Genomic DNA, 25,574 nt, shown 5'->3' with positions numbered 1-25,574 from the left:
TAACTACTACTAACTAACTAACTAACTAACTAACTAACTAACTAACTAACTACTAACTAACTAATAACTAACTAACTAACTAACTAACTAACTAACTAACTAACTAACTAACTAACTAACTACTAACTAACTAACTAACTAACTACTAACTAACTAACTAACTAACTAACTAACTACTAACTAACTAACTAACTAACTAACTAACTACTAACTAACTAACTAACTAACTAACTAACTACTAACTAACTAACTAACTAACTAACTAACTAACTAACTAACTAACTAACTAACTAACTAACTAACTAACTAACTAACTAACTAACTAACTAACTACTAACTAACTAACTAACTAACTAACTAACTAACTACTAACTAACTAACTAACTAACTAACTAACTAACTAACTAACTAACTAACTAACTAACTAACTAACTAACTAACTAACTAACTAACTAACTAACTAACTAACTAACTAACTAACTAACTACTACTAACTAACTAACTACTAACTAACTAACTAACTAACTAACTAACTAACTAACTAACTACCTACCTACCTACCTAACTAACTAACTAACTAACTAACTAACTACTAACTAACTGACTGACTAACTACTAACAACTAACTAACTAACTAACTAACTAACTACTAACTAACTAACTAACTAACTAACTAACTACTAACTAACTAACTAACTAACTAACTAACTACTAACTAACTAACTAACTAACTAACTAACTAACTAACTAACTAACTACTAACTAACTAACTAACTACTACTAACTAACTAACTAACTAACTAACTAACTAACTAACTAACTAACTAACTAACTACTAACTAACTAACTAACTAACTAACTAACTAACTAACTAACTAACTACTAACTAACTAACTAACTAACTAACTACTACTAACTAACTAACTAACTAACTAACTAACTAACTAACTAACTAACTAACTAACTACTAACTAACTAACTAACTAACTAACTAACTAACTAACTAACTAACTAACTAACTAACTAACTAACTACTACTAACTAACTAACTAACTAACTACCTACTAACTAACTACCTACCTACCTACCTAACTAACTAACTAACTAACTAACTAACTAACTAACTAACTAACTGACTGACTAACTAACTAACTAACTAACTAACTAACTAACTGACTAACTAACTAACTAACTAACTTACTAATTACCTAACAACAGTTGCAACACAACAACCTTAATTCTATTTACATTAACCCATCCAAACATTTCTCATGTTTACAACATGTGGACAAACCTCCACAAACAAAAATGTTACTAACATTAGCAACATTGCTGCTATCAACATTTGCTAAATTATCGAAACATCGACCAGTTTTCGTAGCAGTGTTTATAAGTATGTAGAAGGTTTAACGAAGCACGAAGACGTCGTATTTCGACGAAATGTTATGATTTGTCCCGAGGATTTTCAGGACCTTAGAGTTGCTGTTAATAAACGAAACAATTTAGTTGTCGTGCAACCACTTAACGTAACGTTAATGTTTTTGAACTCGTGCTCGTTTTAAAAAAGAATAAATAATAATAAAAAAAGAAAATAAATTTAAAAAAAAAAATATATTATTAAAGTGCAAGCTAAAGAAATAAAAAAAAGTATATTAAATAATTTACAAATATTAGCAAAAAATTGTGAAAAAATAAAAAAAAAAATAATATATAATTTAAGCATTGAAGTGTGCAAGAAATTAAACAAGTGTAAATAATTGTTATGATAAAAAAAAGTTTTACAAATATAAAAATTAAAAAATAAAAACCAACAAAAGTGCAACAAAACAAGTGAATTTTAATACAATATCCGCTTCCGTTTAAGCCAACTTCCGTATGTCATATTTGGTTTGTTACCATTTCTTTTTTTTTTTTGTAATATTTACTACCATTTATATTACTACTACTACTACCGCATACTACAAATAGTTATTTTTCCTTTCATAGTTGTATACCATTGACATTTCAAAAGTTTTTAGTTTAAATAAAAATTTATTGTAGTTATTTTTACTATTGTTACATTGTATTGTTAAATACATATACATTTTTCTTTTGTACTTTTTGTTGTTAACCTTTTTGTTCTGCATATGTAATTTACAATTTATATTTACATATACACAAAACTATATTTATACCTACTATATTTATATGCGTTTGTATATAATTTCATTATTTACATTTACAACTTGTATATTATTGCAACAAGCGCAACAACATGCAACTACGGTACCATTAATGTATATATCTGCATTGTTGTTGTCATCGTTAAACTGGTGTTACTTTTATGACTCCAACAAAAAAAATTTATATATTTTTGGCTAGAGGTTAAGGGAAGTTTTTGTATAAAAAGGAAACCGCGGAATTTTATATGTTGCTTTCCTCCTTATGACTCTATTACTCAATTTTATAATGAATATTTTGTTAACTTTTTTACTGACACATTAAGTACATCACATGCAACATCTTTATAATTCTTTGTCTTTAACGTATGAATTTATATATAAAATATGACATGTCATAAATGAGGAAAAAATATAATGCATTAAAAAGTTTTTGGGAAAAGTATGGCTTAAGATACATTTTGTTAACCCCTATGTGTTAAGGGGGGAACTTTCATAAAGGTTCAAGTAGTAAAATATCAAACAGTAATCGGAATCGGAAAAACTATTTCATACAAAAAAGTGCCACCACCTTTCCCGTCAAATATTTGATCAATGTTACTCAAGGTTTGATCATGCAGGTTTGATTATGCACTCAAAATGTAATATAGGCTCTAAAAAACTCGACATATAAGTTAAATATGCTTTTAAAATCAAATCATGCAAAATTATGCTCTTATGGGTAAAATAATGTTTTTGCATGTGCTAACGAAACGATGCCAAAATTGTTAAATTGGTCTGAAAGGTTTAAATATCTTATCCATGAGTTCATACTGTGCACCATAAAAAACATGCATTTGCATATTTTTCTCTCGTTTATGAGTTTGTTTAAAACGTGATTTATTATACCCTTCAAATTCGTGAGAAGGGTATATACATATATATAAGTTTGTCATTTCGTTTGTAATTTCCACAATGTAATTATCCGACCCTATAAAGATAGCGGAGTCGATGAAGCCATGTCCTTCTGTCTGTCTGTCCGTCCATCCGTCCGTCTGTATGTCTGTAGAAATCAATTTTATGAAGACCTCAGATATCTTCGGTATTTAAATCTTACTTAATTCTGTCAGATATACTTTCGAAAAGTTTGCTATTATATATGATCCGGTAAATGCGAATCTGAATGAATTTAGATACTCATAAATAAAAAATTTATTGATAGAAAAAAACCGAATTTCTGAAAGAGACCTTAATTGGGGGCTAGAGTCATCTATAAGGGACCTAGAGTTAAATGAGGATCGATTTATATGAAAATAAAACATATTCTTGCCGATTTGTTTTAAATGTAGTACTATATTTGACATAATTAGTTACAAATTTCAAATGGAGAGATTCAGTTAAGAAAAATAATCGACCGATTCTTTTCTTACCGAATTATCTTGCAGTTTGATTACAAAGTTTACATGGACAGAAGTACAAGGTCATGGATTAATCAACTCAGAAAATTATTAGAATTTGTAAATATTATTTTTAATAAATTTACAAGCAAACTGTTTAATTCATAAACACAATTAATTTGAGTAATTAAATTAATTAATTTTTGTTTTATTACAGACATTAGTTTATAAATATAATTTTTGTTTTTCTCGATCACTTGATTAATTTTATAGCAAAATTATTAAGAACGATATTCATGAAGTAATCAAATTCAAAAAAAATATAGGATGAGTTTTGAACCGATTAATATTCTATACCTGCAAAAAAAACTTCCAGAAGCGAAAAAGAAGTAGAAGAAGTACTGAAAAAGACTTGCAGAAGTGATGATTTTAACACAGGCTTGTCATAGAAGGGATGTCCTTTTCATTTGATTCTAAATTCACTACTTCTGAAGTCGTTGTCTAGAAGTAATTTGTATGTTCTTATTTTGGAAGTTCAATAGTAGTATTTTAGAAAACAACTACTTCGATTAATAGTATTAACAAAAATAAAGGAATTACACAAATTTAACATAAAACCCCAAAATAAATTTTTTTAAATAAAAAAAATTATCTTCAGTTAAAAAAAATATATCTTTGATGTGGTGATAAATGTGATTTTTTTTGGAAATACTTAGATTTTTTTGCTTAAAGATATAAAGATACTCCTTTTAAAAAAGTTTAGTTTTTAGTAAAATGATGTGATTCATGTGACCAATAGAGTGATCACGAGAAAGTCATGTAGGAATAGCTCTCAGTGCACGGGAAAAATAAAAAAATAAACAAAATTCGAAAAAAGTCGAAACCCTGAAAAAGAAACGCTATTTTTGAGACGTTATAACAGCTCAAAGACAATTGTTTTGTTTATAAAATGTCGTATGCAACATTAAAATAAAAGCTTAACATTTGACATATTTTCTTTCTTTTTTGAGATATCTTTACCTAAAGTTTCAAAACTCATGGTCTACGGAATATTCATTGTATTTATACCCTACACTACTATAGTGCGTAGGATATTATGTTTTGAAAATATTGTTTATTGTTTATAAGGAACAAAACTACTGGATCTATATCGATTTGAGGATGTTGCAATCGACTGAAAATCGTTTTCTGATTCAACTTAACGATGTCTGTCCGTCCGTCAACTTCAATGGATGATATCTAAGTAATTACAGAAGATTTTTAAACTATTCAAAATCTTATTTTATAGGAAAAAATTAAAAATTGGAATATATAAAATTTTTATCAAATAAAGGCGAAATTTGAGAAAAAATACAGTTTTTGTTAATTTATTGCTGTATTATGCTTATGGTGAATATATCTCGAAGAAGAAAGAAGATATTCAGATGTCTTCAGCCTTCATTTTAAAGCTGACATCAAGGACTTTTAGATGACATTCAACATTTTATAAAGTTGCCTTGGCCCTGTTATAACATCTCAACAAGGGCCAAAAATTACGTTTTTCGAACTTCAGAACACGATATCTTGAATACCAGATGTGATGGGATAACATTGAAAGATTTTCACGCTAATGGAGGATAAAAGAGGACATTAATTTGTCATCAAAATATATTTAAATTTTTTATATGTCAAATTTAAAAAATTTTTTGGTCTTAATTTTAGACTAGTTTTAGTTATGCAAATATTCAATACTTTTAAAATTATCAATAATATTCTTAATAAAAAATTCTTTTTAAATATTGAAGTATCCGCAGCGTATACATGCATACGTGTTATAAATAACCCATATCACTCATACGCCTAAATGTACATATATTTTAGTGATAATACTGATCTAAAAAAATGTTTTTTTGCCCCTTTGAATTTAAGTGATAGACAGATTACTATAGCTCAAGTGCTTTTGAATCGAGATATGGTTTTAAAATAATGGGAACTTGAGCCGCGAAGCTGGTCCTGTTAATTATTTTCCTTTTAATTTTTTTGTATTCTTAAGTGATATGTATCGTATCATTTATTAAAAGAAAATATATATACTTTTGGATTTTTATAGTTTTTTTACAATCAAAGCGTATACAAGAACTTTTTTTATCTTTAATTTTTTCAAAATTTTCAACTTTGAGTGCTTACATCTTACAGATGGAACCATACTTAGTTATGAATTTTTTATTTGATTTTTTTTTTTTTTTTTTTAATTTTTTACTTCTAAAATTCTACGTGATAGAATGTTAATAAAATCATAAAAGAATTCTTACTTCAAAATTGTACTACAACAACGTCTATATGAATAGAACTGTAGGGTATTTAAAATTTACAGTACTTGTCTTAAATCCCCATTATTTACAATTTTTAAATTCAACAACAAAATTGTGTAATAGTAAAATTTATATTTTTCTTTTGGGTCTTTAAAATCATAGTTGCTTTTCACAGATAATGTGCCAAAAAATAACTGAAGAACTAAAGAAAAAGTAAAATAAAACTTTTATTTCTTTTTACCTGAGAATATGAAAATAATGTTATTTTAACGTTTTGAAAGGAACCAAGCAGGAGTAACTAAAAGCAACCTTTATCTCATAATCTTTCGGTGCTTATATATGTATGATTGTGCTATTACAAAATCCCAGCTAGAAGAAACTCTGACAGCCAGTCTTTGTTGAAGAATAGTGTGTATAGTTATGTTTGCAAAAAATTAAAAAAAAAATCAACAAAAAATATTCTTTACTATTACTTGCAAAAATTTTCAGTGTTTTTCCTATGAAAAAAGAAACTGAAAAAATTCACAAACAAGTTTTTATTTTTTAACAACAAACAGATAAAGAAAATCCGAAACAAAATTTCTTAAACAGTTTCGTTTTTTACAACTACTAAAGGATTTTCCTATGCTTTAAAAAACTGCAGATACAAATTTAAAATCAGTTACGTTTGCTTTTTTTGTGAACAGGCATAAGAGAAGCAAAGTCTCGTATAAGTTTAAATAAATTAAGATTTTTATCTAAAGATAAGACATTATTTTAATTGGACTAGGAAGACGTCGCGCCGTTAAAAATACTGCAGAGTATAAATGGAAACTGTTTTAAATTACCTTGTTTTTCATAGAACATTTTGGTTTTTTTATATGTATTTAAATACATAAATTTAATTCGCTAAAAAATTTATGTTTTCCAATTGTAGACAAAGATTATTTAAAATGTTTCATTCTTTAAGGCGCATCGTTATAGAGAATATAAAAGGTACCATTTGAAGAATGGAAAAGTACCAAAGAGTTCCCACTTATAGAATATTATTCAGTTAAGACCCTGTATGTTAAAATTTATGTTCCTATTTTAGAAAATTCAAAAAGTACCATTTATGAGATAAAAAGTACTAAAAAGTTCCCTCATAAAGAATATTATTCAATGAGGACCGTGTATGTTTAATAATCATGTGTTTTGAATTCATATTATAGAACATTCAAAGAGTATCATTTGAAGAAATAAAAAGTACCAAATGTAGAATAAATTCTACCTTAGTGGAAAGTACTAATAAAAAGAGCACAATTTTTTCCCTTTTCTCTTAGAAACATACTTTCTTGAGAATTAAGTTTACAAAATGTTCCGTATTTAAATCTATATATCACAGATAAAACTCATACGTTTCAAATCTGCATTCATTTGTTCCAGAAAAATTGGGCTTTCAAAAAGTACCAACCAATTTACTCGAATTTGGTCCTATATAGGCCTTAGTACTCGAATTCCAAAATAATATACCAATAGCTTATTTTGTGAGAGTAAATAAACACTATTTCAAATTTTATAAAAATTGGCTCAATGAGTTTGAATAAAATTAAATTTCCCGTTTTTCCCCTTTTTGGTACTTTTATCCCCAGTGAAATAGCAAAAATTTTGTTTCAACAAATATTACAGAGTTAGTCCATAATTTAATAGGAATACTTCAATAAATCGAAAAAGTTTTCTTAATGTGCTAAAAAAAGTAGCAAAAATACAGTTTTCTCCCTTTTACACCCAAAAAGGAATGAATTTTAAAAAAGTACGAAACAGGTGTCTCCTAATTTTGACAGATATATTCAAAATATTTACAAAAATGTTATTATGTTTATTAGTTAAAAAGTTACAAATAGCCAAAAAGGTACCAAAATCGCCTTTGTTAGACATTCCCCCCCTTAAAAGTACGAATTTTAAAAAAGTACCAGACACCCATCTACTTAACTTAAGAGTAGATACAGGTGCATTTAAAATTTTTCTTGTATCACTAATATTGGGTAAGATAATAAAGAAAAGCTGTTTTACCCGTTTTTCCCTTTTTTACCCCAAAATGTACAAATTTCCAAAAATCCCTCCTTAGTGGATCTACATAACCAAAAGCACATCTACTGTCAAAATTTCATGATTCTAGGTTCAGCCGTTTGGGCTGTGCGATGATGAATCAATCAGTCAGTAACGCTACTCTTTTATATATCTAGATTAATTTTTTCAAAAAATTATAGAGTGATTAGAAAGGCAAGGATTTTCATGCACTAAAAAACTAAAAATATAAAAAGGGAAAATATGCAATAAAAATGTGGAAAATATGCACAATATTTCCTTGTGAAATTTATTTGTTTCCACTAATTTTTCTTTTATGGTATTTTAAAAAATTTTTATAGATATTTAGAACTTAAGTTTTTGATAACATATATATAGGTTCTTGATGACAGAATTACCGCTTTATGTACTCTAATACCAATTTAACAGAATCACGATATCGAGAATTACAATAATTATAAAGCCTATGGAACACTTTTAAATAATAAACATACATATGGGCAATTTCGTGTCAAACTCAAAAAATCGATTTGGATGAAATTTGCACCAAGGTTAGTACTACTGGATAATAGTTCAGATTCATCGTTCTAGAACTGCTGGAGTTAGGGGGGTCAAAGTTAGACACTTTGGTCATACAGAGTTTTTTCAAATGAGTGTAACTTTTCACCTATTGATCCTAACAAAAATTGCCCAAAGGAGTTTAGATTAGATAGATATTTCATTACTGTTTAAATATTTTTTTTAAATTTTATTTTTTATTTTTTTAAATATTTTTTTATTGTAATACATATTTTTACAATAAAAAAATAAATAAAACAAAACATAATTGTTTTCGAAAAAATTAAAAAATATGCTAAATATGCCATAAAAATGTTAGAAATATGCAAAATATATGCAATTTAAAGCAAAATATGCAATTTATGCATTTATAACAAAATATGCAAAAATATGCAACAACAAATCGATGCCATTTTGTTGCATATTCTTTGATTCGTAAAGAAAACTAGTTAAAAGTTATTTTAAGTTACTGACTACAAACCTTCATTTGCATACAAATCCTTGCCCTGGTGATTAGTTATATTAAAATTTTAAATAGTAAAATATTTTTTATAACGTAAGAATGACAAAAAATAGGCTAATACTTAAGAACGTACACATTACGAGTGTCCCGAGGAACTGCCTTTTGTATTAGCATGCAGGAATACCTCTCAATCGATGCGTATTAATGTTTTGAACAAGACAAATATAAAAAGTATTTTTATAACCACCATCAAAAAAGATGGGAGGTACATTAAATCATTCCGTTTGTAGCATATCGAAATATTGATCATAGACCCACACAAGTATATTATATTCTAAGATGATCTAGCCATGTATGTATGTCCGTCCGTCTGTTCGTCCGTACGTCCATCCGTCCGTCCGTCTGTCCGTCTGTCTGTCTGTCTGTCTGTCTGTCTGTCTGTCTCTCCGTCTTTCTGTCTGTCTGTCTGTCAGTCTGTCTGTTGAAAGCACGATAGAGTCCGAACGGAAAGAGGTAGGGAGTTGAAATTTTCCACAAATATTTCTTATAGGTAAGGTTTGTTTGGTATTGGAAATGGGCAATATCGGTCCACGTTTTTGCATAGCCCCCATACAAGTGGCCCTTCGAAAAACCGCTTTAGCAGTCATAACTGTTTTAAGGATATGAGTATAGCGATAAAATTCAACATAAATAAGTTTTATATGAGCCAAATTTTCTCTACTAAATTTTACGAATATGCCTCAAAAAAAAATGACTTAAACGTCCATTACTGGCTTAAATCGGACTTCTTATTATCCGATAGATTTTTCTCAATATCATGTATCTATGCCAAAATTTGATCTTCCTCCTAGACTATTTAAATATAGAGATGGATGGACAGATTTGCAAATATTTTATCGATCTAAACATATCACATACACACATACTTTTGATGGTCTACAATACAATATCGTTTATTTTCGCTATATTAAATATTAAATATCGTTATGTAACATATTATTAAACTATTTTTTTCCTTATCAAGTATCAAGTTTGTTTATGAAGCGTATTTTTATTTGAATTTTTAAAATATTTTCTTTATCTGCATTAATAAATCAAACACACCCCTTCTTCCCTTTTTATAAATAATGTTGCAGCATTAAAAAAACATAATTTATTAAATATCATTAGTACAAGAAGCAAAAAATTAATAAACTTTGTTTAATAGGTTAAAGTATATTTATTCTTCATTAAGAAAAATCCCTTTCCAAAAAGATTACAAGCTTAAACCGGAAATTAAAGGAATAAACCTATAAGATAACATTTTTTTCTTAAAAAGAATTTAATTTTCTTGTTAAAGTAATTAGAACACTTTCTTTGCCCATAAATTATGTTTATCATTTTTTTTCCTTTTTTTCTTTACAGAATTTTATAATTTTTACTCGTTAAAAGAAGTACAACACACAGATTTCCACAAAAAAAGAAGCGGGAAAGGACATTGAACAAATTAATAAATCATATTTAACTGGACGCCATAGAGAAAAGGCAAAAGAGGAAAGACGAAGGTAGAAAAAGGATTTTAATATTAAAAGTTGCTTGTTGCAAATTAAAAGCAGGTAATTAAATGTTCATTTTATTAAAATATTAAATATTTAAAATTTTCACACAGCAGCGTTAGCTTGAGTTGTTGTTATTGTGTAATAAAGTCATGCATTTCAATTGAACTTCATGTACGAGATTTAATTTAATTGGGGCTATTAAAAACAATCAATACACAAATTTGTCAAGCCAGGCAGAGTAATGGAAATACACAGTATTTATGGCTAAAGACATTAATTAATCTTTAAAATTTTAACAGCAGACAAACATATAGACAGACTGACATTGATTACTTTTACTGATTATTTAATTATTTATTTATGTACGTTTTTTCTCTCACTCTCTCTGATAAATTTTAATAATGACCTCAAAGTTGCCGCACGTTTTATACAGATGAAGGATATTTAACCTTTTTCTATAAATTTAAATTTTTTGCCAAAAATAAATAAATATTTACTATGATTTTTAAATTAAACGAAATGAAATCCTGATTTCTATATTGATTTATTAACTCTCGATGTTTTCGTTTTAGATTTGTTGGTGTGAGTTTTCAATATTTATTTTGTGGTATTAAGCCTTCAGGAAATTTCTTTGAAAAATATTTTTTATTACTTTTGTCCTTAAATTGTCATCCGGTTTATTTTCTTTGTTTGTTAGTATTTTGTGAAATTAGGACACGTCTATTTCTTATATTTATTGTCAATCGTAAAACTTAGATAAAATGGGCTTTAAAACAGTGTGAAACTTTAACTCAAATAAATAATATCAATCATACGTACAGTTGTTTTATTTTAAAGACATTGAATTAAATATTGCTCATACGCATAGTACCACAGTTTGGAATGGTATTTGTAAATCTTACCTGCAAGAAAAGAATAAAAAAAAGAATATTAGACTTATATTTAAATTCATTAATTCTTATTATAGAAAAATTTGTTAAAGAAATTTTACGTTAAGTGCATTTTTCTTCTATAGAAAACCACTTTATCTCCTCAAAAATTTAATTAAAGTTTAACAGAACTTCTCTCAAACCCCAGTAGCAAAACATAAAAATATTCATATTACGCTTACAATTTTTAAACTCAAATAATATTTTTTCACCCCCCCTCATCTTGATAAAAAAACATACAAATTATTGCGGCTACAGTTTTTTCCCTATTACAAGACATTTAAACAAATAAATTAACTAATTTCAACATATTTATGTAAATTGTTTATTATTCTTGTTTATTGCTAACGCCTTTGTTGCCTTTGTTTGCCAACACCTTTTGGCTAAAAAAAAAACAAAATAAACTTTTAAAGCAGCAAGAAAAAATATTACGCTTTATACATTTTGTCTGTTTTTTCGGGGTTGATTTCTTTTGGTGGACCATAAAATTTTTAAATAAGTGGCAATGACTTCAAAGAGTCAGAGTATTTTTTTCTAAATATTTTTTTATCATCTTGAAAACAGGTGGACTATTATGTTGAAAATAATGATACTTTTTAGCTGTAGATTCGTTTTTATTTAAGTTACACCATTTTAAGACTGAAATTGGATACATTTAGAGAAAATTGTTTATAAACTAGAACTGAACTAGAACTGAACTAGCACTGAACTAGCACTGAACTAGCACTGAACTAGCACTGAACTAGCACTGAACTAGCACTGAACTAGCACTGAACTAGCACTGAACTAGAACTGACTAGAACTGACTAGAACTGAACTAGAACTGAACTAGAACTGAACTAGAACTGAACTAGAACTGAACTAGAACTGAACTAGAACTGAACTAGAACTGAACTAGAACTGAACTAGAACTGAACTAGAACTGAACTAGAACTGAACTAGAACTGAACTAGAACTGAACTAGAACTGAACTAGAACTGAACTAGAACTGAACTAGAACTGACTAGAACTGAACTAGAACTGAACTAGAACTGAACTAGAACTGAACTAGAACTGAACTAGAACTGAACTAGAACTGACTAGAACTGAACTAGAACTGAACTAGAACTGAACTAGAACTGAACTAGAACTGAACTAGAACTGAACTAGAACTGAACTAGAACTGAACTAGAACTGAACTAGAACTGAACTAGAACTGAACTAGAACTGAACTAGAACTGAACTAGAACTGAACAAGAACTGAACTAGAACTGAACTAGACTGAACTAGAACTGAACTATAACTGAACTAGAACTGAACTAGAACTGAACTAGAACTGAACTAGACTAACTGAACTAGAATACGAACTAGAACTGAACTAGAACTGAACTAGAACTGAACTAGAACTGAACTAGAACTGAACTAGAACTGAAACTAGAACTGAACTAGAACTGAACTAGAACTGAACTAGCAAACTGAACTAGAACTGAACTAGAACTGAACTAGAATGAACTATAACTGAACTAGAACTGAACTAGAACTGAACTAGAACTGAACTAGAACTGAAACTAGAACTGAACTAGAACTGAACTAGAACTGAACTAGAACTGAACTAGAACTGAACTAGAACTGAACTAGAACTGAACTAGAACTGAACTAGAACTGAACTAGAACTGAAACTAGAACTGAACTAGAACTGAACTAGAACATGAACTAGAACTGAACTAGAACTGAACTAGAACTGAACTAGAACTGAACTAGAACTGAACTAGAACTGAACTAGAACTGAACTAGAACTGAACTAGAACTGAACTAGAACTGAACTAGAACTGAACTAGAACTGAACTAGAACTGAACTAGAACTGAACTAGAACTGAACTAGAACTGAACTAGAACTGACTAGAACTGAACTAGAACTGAACTAGAACTGAACTAGAACTGAACTAGAACTGAACTAGAACTGAACTAGAACTGAACTAGAACTGAACTAGAACTGAACTAGAACTGAACTAGAACTGAACTAGAACTGAACTAGAACTGAACTAGAACTGAACTAGAACTGAACTAGAACTGAACTAGAACTGAACTAGAACTGAACTAGAACTGAACTAGAACTGAACTAGAACTGAACTAGAACTGAACTAGAACTGAACTAGAACTGAACTAGAACTGAACTAGAACTGAACTAGAACTGAACTAGAACTGAACTAGAACTGAACTAGAACTGAACTAGAACTGAACTAGAACTGAACTAGAACTGAACTAGAACTGAACTAGAACTGAACTAGAACTGAACTAGAACTGAACTAGAACTGAACTAGAACTGAACTAGAACTGAACTAGAACTGAACTAGAACTGAACTAGAACTGAACTAGAACTGAACTAGAACTGAACTAGAACTGAACTAGAACTGAACTAGAACTGAACTAGAACTGAACTAGAACTGAACTAGAACTGAACTAGAACTGAACTAGAACTGAACTAGAACTGAACTAGAACTGAACTAGAACTGAACTAGAACTGAACTAGAACTGAACTAGAACTGAACTAGAACTGAACTAGAACTGAACTAGAACTGAACTAGAACTGAACTAGAACTGAACTTAAACTAGAATTGTTGAGAATATATATTGTTAGAAATGGTGTTTGTTATAAAAAAGTGTTTTGACTTTTTAGGGGAAGAATAGAAGAAGATTTCAATGAAATGTGTAGTAAATTCTGTAATGAACAAAAAGTTAATTTTATTCTAATCATGTATTGTAATTACTCCTATAAATGTCATTTAAACATGATTTATGACATAATGACCATATAATTATGTATTAAAAGATTTAATGAACTTTAAACTTTACTACAAGAAGAGTGCAATCATGTTGCAAGTATCTATGAGGTTTGCAATATACGTTAATATTAATATTAATTACTGGCAACACCCCACACTCAAAAAATCAACTTCCGCTTTACAGACTGTGAAAATTTCATAATATTAAATTTAATTACAAACTGTAAAGAGATTAAAGTGAACTTGAATAATGTCTGGAAAAATAATTTCACTAAATTAATATTAAAAAAAAATTTTATTTAAATTTATATATTACCTTAACCCATCTACAGAATAATCATTCATTTTAGAATAATTGCTAAAAGAAAAAAAGAAACTTGAAATGTCATGGTAACATGAAAAATCTACATAATTAAAAATGCATCAGACCATGTATTTGTTATTGTTGTTCAACAATATAAATTTAAAATGTATGACTTTAACTAGAGATGTGCATGTGGTGGAAAATTAAAATAAAAGAAAATAAAAATATTTTAAAAATTTTACTTTAGAAATGGATGACAAGTAAGAATAATTATAGTTACTTTTTATTATTTCTGCCAATTGTAACAGACATCAGCAAAATAAAAAAAATACTTGATGTCCTTGTGGGTTTGGGAAAGTGTAACGAAAATAAAAGATTTATCAAAAAATAAGAGATATTGTACACTTCAAGGTCAAAGGAAATTATTATTTAAAGACAAAAACAAAAATTTAAATTAAAAAATTAAATTAAATTTTCGTTAAATTTTCTTTTTATAGAAAATTTTTGTTAAATTTTCTTTATAGAAAATTTTTGTTAATTTTTTTTATAGAAGATTTTCGTTATATTTTCTTTTTATAGAAAATTGTCCATAAATTTTCTTTTTATAGAATATTTTCGTTAAACTTTCCTTTTATAGAAAATTTCCGTTATATTTTCTTTTTATAGAAAATCTTCGTTAAATTTTCTTTTATAGAAAATTTTCGTTAAACTTTCTTTTTATAGAAAATTTGTCGTTAAATTTTCTTTTTATAGAAAATTTTCGTTAAATTTTCTTTTTATAGAAAATCTTCGTTAAATTTTCTTTTATAGAAAATTTTCGTTAAACTTTCTTTTTATAGAAAATTTGTCGTTAAATTTTCTTTTTATAGAAAATTTTCGTTAAATTTTCTTTTTATAGAAAATTTTCGTTAAATTTTCTTTTTATAGAAAATTTTCGTTAAATTTTCTTTTTATAGAAAATTTTCGTTAAATTTTCTTTTTATAAAAAAAAATTTCGTTAAATTTTCTTTTTATAAAAAAATTTTTCGTTAAACTTTCTTTTTATATAAAATTTTCGTTAAATTTTCTTTTTATAGAGAATTTTCGTTAAATTTTCTTTTTATAGAAAATTTTCGTTAAATTTTCTTTTTATAGAAAATTTTCAATAAATTTTCTTTTTATAGAAAATTTTCGTTAAATTTTCTTTTTATAGAAAATTTTCGTAAAAATATCTTTTTATAGAAAATTTTCGTTAAATTTTCTTTTTATAGAAAATTTTCGTTAAATTTTCTTTTATAGAAAAATTTCGTTAATTTTTCTTTTTATAAAAAATTTTCGTTAAATTTTCTTTTTATAAAAAATTTTCGTTAAATTTTCTTTTTATAGAAAATTTTTGTCAAATTTTCTTCTTATAGAAAATGTTCGTTTGATTTTCTTTTTATAGAAAATGTTCGTCAAGTTTCCTTTTTATGGAAAATTTACGTAAAATGTTCATTAAATTTTCTTTTTATAGAAAATTTTCGTTAAATTTTCTTTTTAAAGAAAATTTTCGTTAAATTTTCATTTTATAGAAAATTTTGGTTAATCTTTTATTATAAGAAGTTTTCTTTTTATTGAAAATTTTCGTAAAACTTTGGTGAATATTTTATTTAAAAAACTAATTTAGTAATTTTTCATAAAGAAGCAAAAGCCTTTGACTTCTGTCGTATGCGAAAGAAACACAAACACTTTAAATTAATTGAAATAAAAATGAATAAAATACTACATCCTCATAATTGTTAATCCTACTACATAGTTTTTTCTCCTCTGAAACATAAAAACCAAATACAAAATAACAAAAAACACAAAAAAATATTTTACATACAAATATTTATGCACTCAAACATATAAACAGAAAAAATAAATGTATGAATTTTATTTAACCAAAATATTACTGCAGATCCTGAGGTCAGCAGTTGTGCTCCTAAAGCAAAATGGAAAACAAAACAGGATTTTTTTTCTACATTTCCATAAAACCAAAATATATCTGACAACATACATATATTCGGCTTTTGGACTTCCTAAAGCAATAGGAATATGTGTAAAAAAAATCTAAAAAAAAATCTTATTTACAAAACAAACTACACAAATATTTAAAGAAAATTTAACAAACTAAATTCTTTATGATCTTTTATTTTATTTAATTCTTGTTTAAATTTATAAAGAAAACATTTAATTTAAAAATCAAATAAACAACAAATTTAAATTATTTATTAATGCATGAAACATACACACAAGAATTTATTTCATTGTCACAAAACTTGTCACTTCCGGTTTTAGTTTTTTTCTCCCCTTTATAAATTTATCTGTTTTTGGGGAAAAAATTGTTTATGTATTTGAAACTTGTTTTTGTTTTTGTGTCAATTCTAATTTTTTCTTGCAGTTTATTTTGTCGGTTTTAATATTGTTAAAATATTCCAAATTTCTTGTAGTGCAAAAATCTAAATATTTCTTCAGACTCTTATTTATAAATTCTCGTAAAATATACACAATATTTGAATGTATGTATTTTGGTTTTTATTGTTATTTTTTGTTCCTGATGTGATACATGAAAAAGGATGTGTTGTTGTTTTGGTAGCAGCATCAGTAGAATAACCACATATCACCACTAGTTTATGGAATGGAACCAATATTATACAATTGGAATTTGTCTAGGAGAAGGGTTCATTTATTTCTATAATTATAGCATATTTACTTTCCTTTTTAATGACTTTTGTCGAAATAACTTCAAATTCGTTTTACTCTAACTTATCATATTCATCTAATCACATTTTTTTTCGAAATAATTCAAGAATAAAAAATACTGCCCTTGTTTATAAACATTGATTTTTTTGTTATGAATCAATGTTTAAATGCTGGTCCCATCAAGCATGATGATTTGATTACTTATTTTAAACAGTTCAACATTTTCGGGATGCCGACTTAAAATTCGTTTACTCTAAACAATGTTTTGTTGCCATTACAATTCCTTGCATATATAAGTATGTAAATATATCTACGATTCTTTATATGCAGTTCAGACTATGTTGTAGTACATACTATTCTTCGAGTACTATTTATGTTTGTATCATGTTCACATTTAACCACTATAAAAATTTGTTCTAAAATTTTACCACATTAGTACATGACATATTAAAATATACACGAATCACTAATAAATAATTAACAAAAAAATTTGAATTTCCAGGCTAAAGGCAAGACACTGGATTAAAAACTATTTTATAGACACGATTATACTAGATTATAGACTATAGACTAGACTATATAGACTACACTATATAGACTAGACTATAGACTTGACTATAGACTAGACTATATAGACTAGACTATAGACTTGACTATAGAATAGACTATATAGACTATACTATAGACTAGACTATAGACTAGACTATAGACTAGACTATAGACTAGACTATAGACTAGACTATAGACTAGACTATAGACTAGACTATAGACTAGACTATAGACTAGACTATAGACTAGACTATAGACTAGACTATAGACTAGACTATAGACTAGACTATAGACTAGGACTATAGACTAGACTATAGACTAGAGTACTAGACTATAGACATAGACTAGACTAGACTATAGACTAGACTATAGACTAGACTATAGACTAGACTATAGACTAGACTATAGACTAGACTATAGACTAGACTATAGACTAGACTATAGACTAGACTATAGACTAGACTATAGACTAGACTATAGGACTATAGACTAGACTATAGACTAGACTATAGACTAGACTATAGACTAGACTATAGACTAGACTATAGACTAACTATCGACTAGACTATAGCCTAGACTACTAGACTAGACTATAGACTAGACTATAGACTAGACTATAGACTAGACTATAGACTAGACTATAGACTAGACTATAGGACTAGACTACTAGAACTAGACTATAGACTAGACTATAGACTAGACTATAGACTAGACTATAGACTAGACTATAGACTAGACTATAGACTAGACTATAGACTAGACTATAGACTAGACTATAGACTAGACTATAGACTAGACTATAGACTAGACTATAGACTAGACTATAGACTAGACTATAGACTAGACTATAGACTAGACTAGACTAGACTATAGACTAGACTATAAACTAGACTATAGACTAGACTATAGACTAGACTATAGACTACACTATAGACTAGACTATAGACTAGACTATAGACTAGACTATAGACTACACTATAGACTAGACTATAGACTAGACTATAGACTAGACTATAGACTAGACTATAGACTAGACTATAGACTAGACTGTAGACTAGACTATAGACTAGACTATAGACTAGACTATAGACTAGACTATAGACTAGACTATAGACTAGACTATAGACTAGACTATAGACTAGACTATAGACTAGACTATAGACTAGACTATAGACTAGACTAGACTATAGACTAGACTATAGACTAGACTATAGACTAGACTATAGACTAGACTATAGACTAGACTATAGACTAGACTATAGACTAGACTATAGACTAGACTATAGACTAGACTATAGACTAGACTATAGACTAGACTATAGACTAGACTATAGACTAGACTATAGACTAGACTATAGACTAGACTATAGACTAGACTATAGACTAGACTATAGACTAGACTATAGACTAGACTATAGACTAGACTATAGACTAGACTATAGACTAGACTATAGACTAGACTATAGACTAGACTATAGACTAGACTATAGACTAGACTATAGACTAGACTATAGACTAGACTATAGACTAGACTATAGACTAGACTATAGACTAGACTATAGACTAGACTATAGACTAGACTATAGACTAGACTATAGACTAGACTATAGACTAGACTATAGACTAGACTATAGACTAGACTATAGACTAGACTATAGACTAGACTATAGACTAGACTATAGACTAGACTATAGACTAGACTATAGACTAGACTATAGACTAGACTATAGACTAGACTATAGACTAGACTAGACTAGACTATAGACTAGACTATAGACTAGACTATAGACTAGACTATAGACTAGACTATAGACTAGACTATAGACTAGACTATAGACTAGACTATAGACTAGACTATAGACTAGACTATAGACCTAGACTATAGGGGACTAGACTATAGACTAGACTATAGACTAGACTATAGACTAGACTATAGACTAGACTATAGACTAGACTATAGACTAGACTATAGACTAGATAGACTAGACTATAGACTAGACTATAGACTAGACTATAGACTAGACTATAGACTAGACTATAGACGACTATAGACTAGACTATAGACTAGACTATAGACTAGACTATAGACTAGACTATAGACTAGACTATAGACTAGACTATAGACTAGACTATAGACAAGACCATATCTTAAGTCCATGATGATGACATTAAAATGCTTAATATTTTTTGAAAGAAAACCTGTTTTTAATATAATTGGAAACTGTAAAGTTTTGCTGGGTAATACATATTAGATACAAAAAAGCTTTTAGTTTAACTATTGCATTTGTATTTACCATTACACATATTTACGTTGTATATATGTATATACAACTATAAAAATATGTAAACACGCACATAAACACTTCGGAAACCCCAGCAGTCGTTGAAACCATTTTAAACAGTATTTCTGCTTTGACTTGATTTCCTATATGTTTAGTTCGCATGTAGGTAATTTTTTAATGCAGATAAAAAAATCAATCGCCACTATAGTATATCTACCTAATCAAAAGACAAGTCTGCTCAAGTCCGTCCCTAGTAAGGAACAAACATCCCGAACTGCAAGGAAGTACATGTGTATGTAAGTGTGTAATTGGTAAGTTACACTTTCAACACACATGCACGTTCATTCTACATTCATTCATTTTCCTAAAATCAACTAAAAATTGCTTTATATTCATTTTTTCTTCCTTAAATAACGATGGAAAAACAACTACTACAATTCTATGTACTCAGTGTCATAATGAATTCTATAGATTTTTTCGTTTCTTGTTGAACTTCCGTCCAAGTTCCGGTTTATATTGCAGACATGGTCGGTCATCTGTAACATTTTGTTAAAACATTTATGCAACAAAATGAATAAAGTTTTTTCTGTTTGTACTACTTGTCTTCATTTATTTACCCCCACTTTCTGGCTCCCTCCCTCGTCTGTGTTGTCATGACAAAAATGCTGTTGCATTGTACTGTTACGTTTTTATTCCTACTTGTCAACGTAAAGTGTTACTTTCATTCTGTTTGTCTTTCAATGAACAATATTTCTTTTTTTCTCAGTATTTTTTGTTAGTTTGTCGTCTTGATTTGTTGCAAAAATAAGGAAAAACGAATTATGTGAGAGGAAGAAAAAAAAAAACAGAAAAGAAAACTCAAACTTAAGTCAGTTATAAAACATTTCAAAAATTTGTTAATGTGTTTTATGGTCTTCATAAATGAGAAACTATAAAAATGAATTAAATCAACTCGAAGAGTCTGTTGACATCTAATGATGCACAATGGGGAAGAATACAAATAAAAATAAGTGCTATTACATTCGCTAAATTCCTTTATAAAGAATTTTCTTTTTATAGAAAATTTTCGCTAAATTTTCCTTTTATAGAAAATGTTCGTTAAATTTTCTTTTTATAGAAAATTTTCCTTAAATTTTCTTTTTATAGAAAATGTTCGTTAAATTTTCTTTTGATAGAAAATGTTCGTTAAATTTTCTTTTGATAGAAAATGTTCGTTAAATTTTCTTTTGATAGAAAATGTTCGTTAAATTTTCTTTTGATAGAAAATTTTCGTTAAATTTTCTTTTTATAGAAAATTTTCGTTAAATTTTCTTTTGATAGAAAATTTTCGTTAAATTTTCTTTTGATAGGGAATTTTCGTAAAATTTTCTTTTTATAGAAAATTTTCGCTAAATTTTCTTTTTTTAGAAAATTTACTTTTTATAGAAAATTTTCGTTAAATTTTCTTTTTATAGAGAATTTTCGTAAAATTTTCTTTTTATAGAGAATTTTCTTAAATTTTTTTTTATATACAATTTTCGTTAAATTTTTTTTTAGACAATTTTTGTTAAATTTTCTTTTTTTAGACAATTTTTGTTAAATTTTCTTCTTATAGACAATTTTCGTTAATTTTTTTTTTTAGACACTTTTCGTTAAATTTTAATTTTTTTTACAATTAAAATTTTAATTTTTTAGATAATTTTAGTTAAAATTTCTTTTTAAGACAATTTTCATTAAATTTTTTTTTTTTTTTTTTAGACAACAAAATTTTCTTTTTACAGATAATATTCATTAAATTTTCCCTTTATAGAAAATTTTAGTTAGATTTTTACAGAAAATTTTTGTTAAATTTTCTTTTTATAAGAGATTTCTATAAATTTTCTTTTTTAGACAATTTTCGTTAAATTTTTTCTTTATATAAATATTTTTATTGGATTTTCTATTAATAGAAAAATTCTTGTAGAAGAATTTTGTTAGATTTTTTTATAGAATTCGGGACATTATTTAGTTTAAATAAATTTTTCTTTCTATTGATTTCAGGCCCACTGTGCAGTTGAATATATGGTATTTTGTACTAAATTAGAAACTAGTGATGATTCAAAATTTTGTTATAGTTTGCTTTTCAGTGTCAATATTTAAGAACAAGTATAGAATTTGATTAAAAACAATGGTATTGTTTCAATAAAAGAATTTAGAGCATTTAAATTAAATAAAAAAGTTATGGTTACATAATTGCTGTTTATTTAAAAATGTGAAACAACTTTTCTGGAATTATGACTCAAATATATGTATTAGCTAAAATCTAAATTCATTTAATGTTTTAAAAGAATTTAACTTCAATTCGTAATCTCTTTACAGTAAAATATGTTAAAGAAGCAAAAAAATACTTTTAGTCACATTCACATTTTTGCAACATATTTGTTTATCTCTGTTATAAAATTCTAAACATTTTTCTAAAAACTAATTATGATAATGGCTTTAATGTCTAACTACAAAAACATTTCTTTGCATTTCTAAAGCTTATTTGATCATGTACTCGTATGACACACAGAAATATTTATTTTCCCAAAACAAAAAGAAAAAAAAAAACAAAAATTTTCTAAATGTCACAAATAAGAATAAATTATGAGAATGATACAAACTGTATGAGACAAAAAAAAACAACAAAAATAAACATAAATAGAAAATATGTCACTGAGCAATTAAATGTTGACATTTTGTGGTAAAATAAAAGCTTAAATAACTTTGCAGCATTTTGACAAATAAAAAAAGAAGTCACTTTTCATTTACACACATACATGAAGAATTTAATAAGTTGTTACTAAAAATAAGTAACAAAAGTTTTCAAAAAAATCTTATAAATTTGATCCTAATCATTTTAATTGACCGAAAATCTTTCCTCCCTTTAACTCCTTAACTAATCATATCAAATCACCTGTAATAAACCAAAACTTGGTTACAGTACAAAAGAAGAACAAAAAAAAAGGTGTTGAAATCATATACTTTGTTATTTTGTGGTAGTAGGTGTAAAATTCCCTCAAGCAAATATTTATTTTATGGCAATAAGACAGTAAAACAGAAGTGTACACAATAAAAAATCATAACAATTGTCTATAAAAAGAAATGACATATTATACTGCTGATACACCAGAAAAGAATTGGAGAAAAATGGAAAAAGGACAACATACAATGCCCTAAGGAATGCGTACCGATAAAAGGACACATACACATACACACAATTAAACCAACAAGGTGTAACGAAAGAACATGGCAGGATAAGACAAGAACATGTGTAAGATATAAAATATATACAATCTACAATTAACTGTGACAGCAACAACAACAAAAAAAGAAAACGAACAAGACAAATGAAGCATGAAGTATGACTGGGAAACCAGCAGAAGGAAAATTTACTTTAAAGAAGAATTAAACAATTTTTAACTTAACTTTCATTAAATATTAGTCTCTTTTTTGATAATTTTTTTATAAAATGAAAAGTGATAAAGCAGAAAAATTTTAATAAATTTTCTTTTTATAAAAAATTTTTGATAAATTTTCTTTTTATAGAAAATTTTTCATAAATTTTATTTTTATAGAAAATATTTGATAAATTTTCTTTTTATAGAAAATTTTTGAAAAATTTTCTTTTTATAGAAATTTTTCCATAAATTTTCTTTTTATAGAAAAATTTCCATAAATTTTCTTTTTATAGAAAAATTTTCCATCAATATTCTTTTTTTTTAGAAAATTTTCCATAAATTTTCTTTTTATAGAAAATTTTCCAAAAATTTCGTTTTTTTAGAAAATTTTCCATAAATTTTCTTTTTTTAGAAAATTTTCCATAAATTTTCTTTTTTTAGAAAATTTTCCATAAATTTTCTTTTTTTAGAAAATTTTCCATAAATTTTCTTTTTTTAGAAAATTTTCCATAAATTTTCTTTTTTCTAGAAAATTTTGCATAAATTTTGTTTTTGTTTTCCATAAATTTTATTTTAAAAGAAAATTTGTCATAAATTTTCTTTTATAGAAAATTTTCTATAAATTTTCTTTTATAGAAAATTTTCCATAAATTTTCTTTTACAGAAAATTTTCCATAAATTTTCTTTTATAGAAAATTTTCTTTTTTCTAGAAAATTTTCCATAAATTTTATTTTTTCTAGAAAATTTTCCATAAATTTTCTTTTGATAGAAAATTTTCCATAAATTTTCTTTTGATAGAAAATTTTCCATAAATTTTCTTTATTTAGAAAATTTTCCATAAATTTTCTTCTTATAGAAAATGTTCAATATTTTCTTTTTATAGACAATTTTCCTTTGATTCTCTTTAAAAAAAATTATATACATTTTCTTTTTACAGAATCTTTTCTATAAATTTTGTTTTCATAAAATATTTTTTTTTTATACAAAAACTTTCTATAAATATCCCTTTTTTAAAGAAAAATTTCAATTGAAAACATTTAAAGATTTAAGTCCTTTAAACATTTGCTACATTTTGCCTAAAAAACATAAAAAAAATCTTAACAAAAATAATCACAAAACATGATGACAATGTCCTTTTGTTTTTTTTTTCTACAATCATACCAACCGACCCACCCAATATTTAAGCATCGCACACGCCTTCTAATAATCCCAACAATGTTTTACAGTTCAAATGTCTGACTTAAGGTTACAAATTTTTGAGATTTTTCTTCTTTATACTTATAACGAAAAACCAAATAATTCACACATTGTTGTATGAATGAGTCTACATTTATCTCGTAAAATCATTCAGTTTGTAACCCAAGCCAAAGGATAGACACCCATACAACCACACACTTACCTACATATACATATATGTTTGTATATAGAAAGATTAGATTTTATATAAATTAAGTGAATTTAACTCCTGCTGGAGGATTCTATGAATTCTGTTGTGTATTTTTAACTAAAATGCGGTAGCAGCCAGACATCATAAAAACTGCTGACTATAATGTTTCACTTCTTTGTTTTTGTTTTAATGTAAGTGTTTTATAGTAATTTTATTTTATTTGTCTTGGTTCCCTTGGAGTGTGTGTCACTAGAAATTACTATCCTGGGAATGTGTCTATTTTTAGTAGTTTACTTTTTTGTAGGAAATGAAAGTATAAAAAATTAAAATAGCTAAAGGGCAAAATTATATTTATTTAAACAATTGTAATGATATTTCGTTGGATAGGTTTTTTTCGAGTAGGCAAGGGCGAATGAAATAAGTGTGACAATACAAAATATGTATGTTCATCAGCAGCTAAGTGTAGGTTTAAAAATATAATCGATTTTTTTTAGACTGTCAAGGCAGTCATTTTATTCTTTTAAGACTAAAAGGGAAAATTTTCTAAAACTTATTATTTATAAAAAATTTCAAAAAATTTTCTTTTATAGATAGTGATCGACAAAATTGTAATTTTATAGAAAGCTCGACAAATTTTCTTTTGAGAGAAAATTTTTAATTTTTTTTTATAGAAAAATTTCCTTTTATAGAACATGTTCGTCAAATTTTCTTTTTATATAAAAATTTTGAATAATTTTCTTTTTATGGAAAGTTTTCGATAAATTTTCTCTTTATAGAAAAATTAACTATAAATTTACTTTTTATAGAAAATTGACGATACATTTTATT

General features: G+C 26.6%; 1 protein-coding gene across 3 annotated transcripts in view; it reads left to right on the top strand.

Moving 5' to 3' along the window:
• Positions 1 to 1,541: 1,541 nt before the first annotated feature.
• The window catches only part of LOC119611269 (sex-determining region Y protein-like), a 46,874-nt gene continuing 22,841 nt past the window's right edge, over positions 1,542 to 25,574 (top strand). For 2 of the 3 annotated variants that reach the window (XM_037966797.1, XM_037966795.1), the window contains exons 1-2: positions 1,542 to 1,873; positions 10,298 to 10,488. The gene's annotated coding sequence lies outside the window, so the exon portion shown is untranslated. Of the gene's footprint in view, positions 1,888 to 10,297; positions 10,489 to 25,574 lie in introns of all 3 variants that reach the window. The other variant, XM_037966796.1, reaches the window with a different exon arrangement.

The sequence above is a fragment of the Lucilia sericata genome, unplaced genomic scaffold (genome assembly GCF_015586225.1).
Source record: "Lucilia sericata isolate MDLA Ls3-8-SP2 unplaced genomic scaffold, ASM1558622v1 Contig001403F_arrow, whole genome shotgun sequence".
NCBI lineage: Eukaryota > Metazoa > Arthropoda > Insecta > Diptera > Calliphoridae > Lucilia > Lucilia sericata.
The sequence above is the reverse complement of the archived record's forward strand: the minus strand, read 5'-3'. Positions and strand labels throughout refer to the sequence as shown.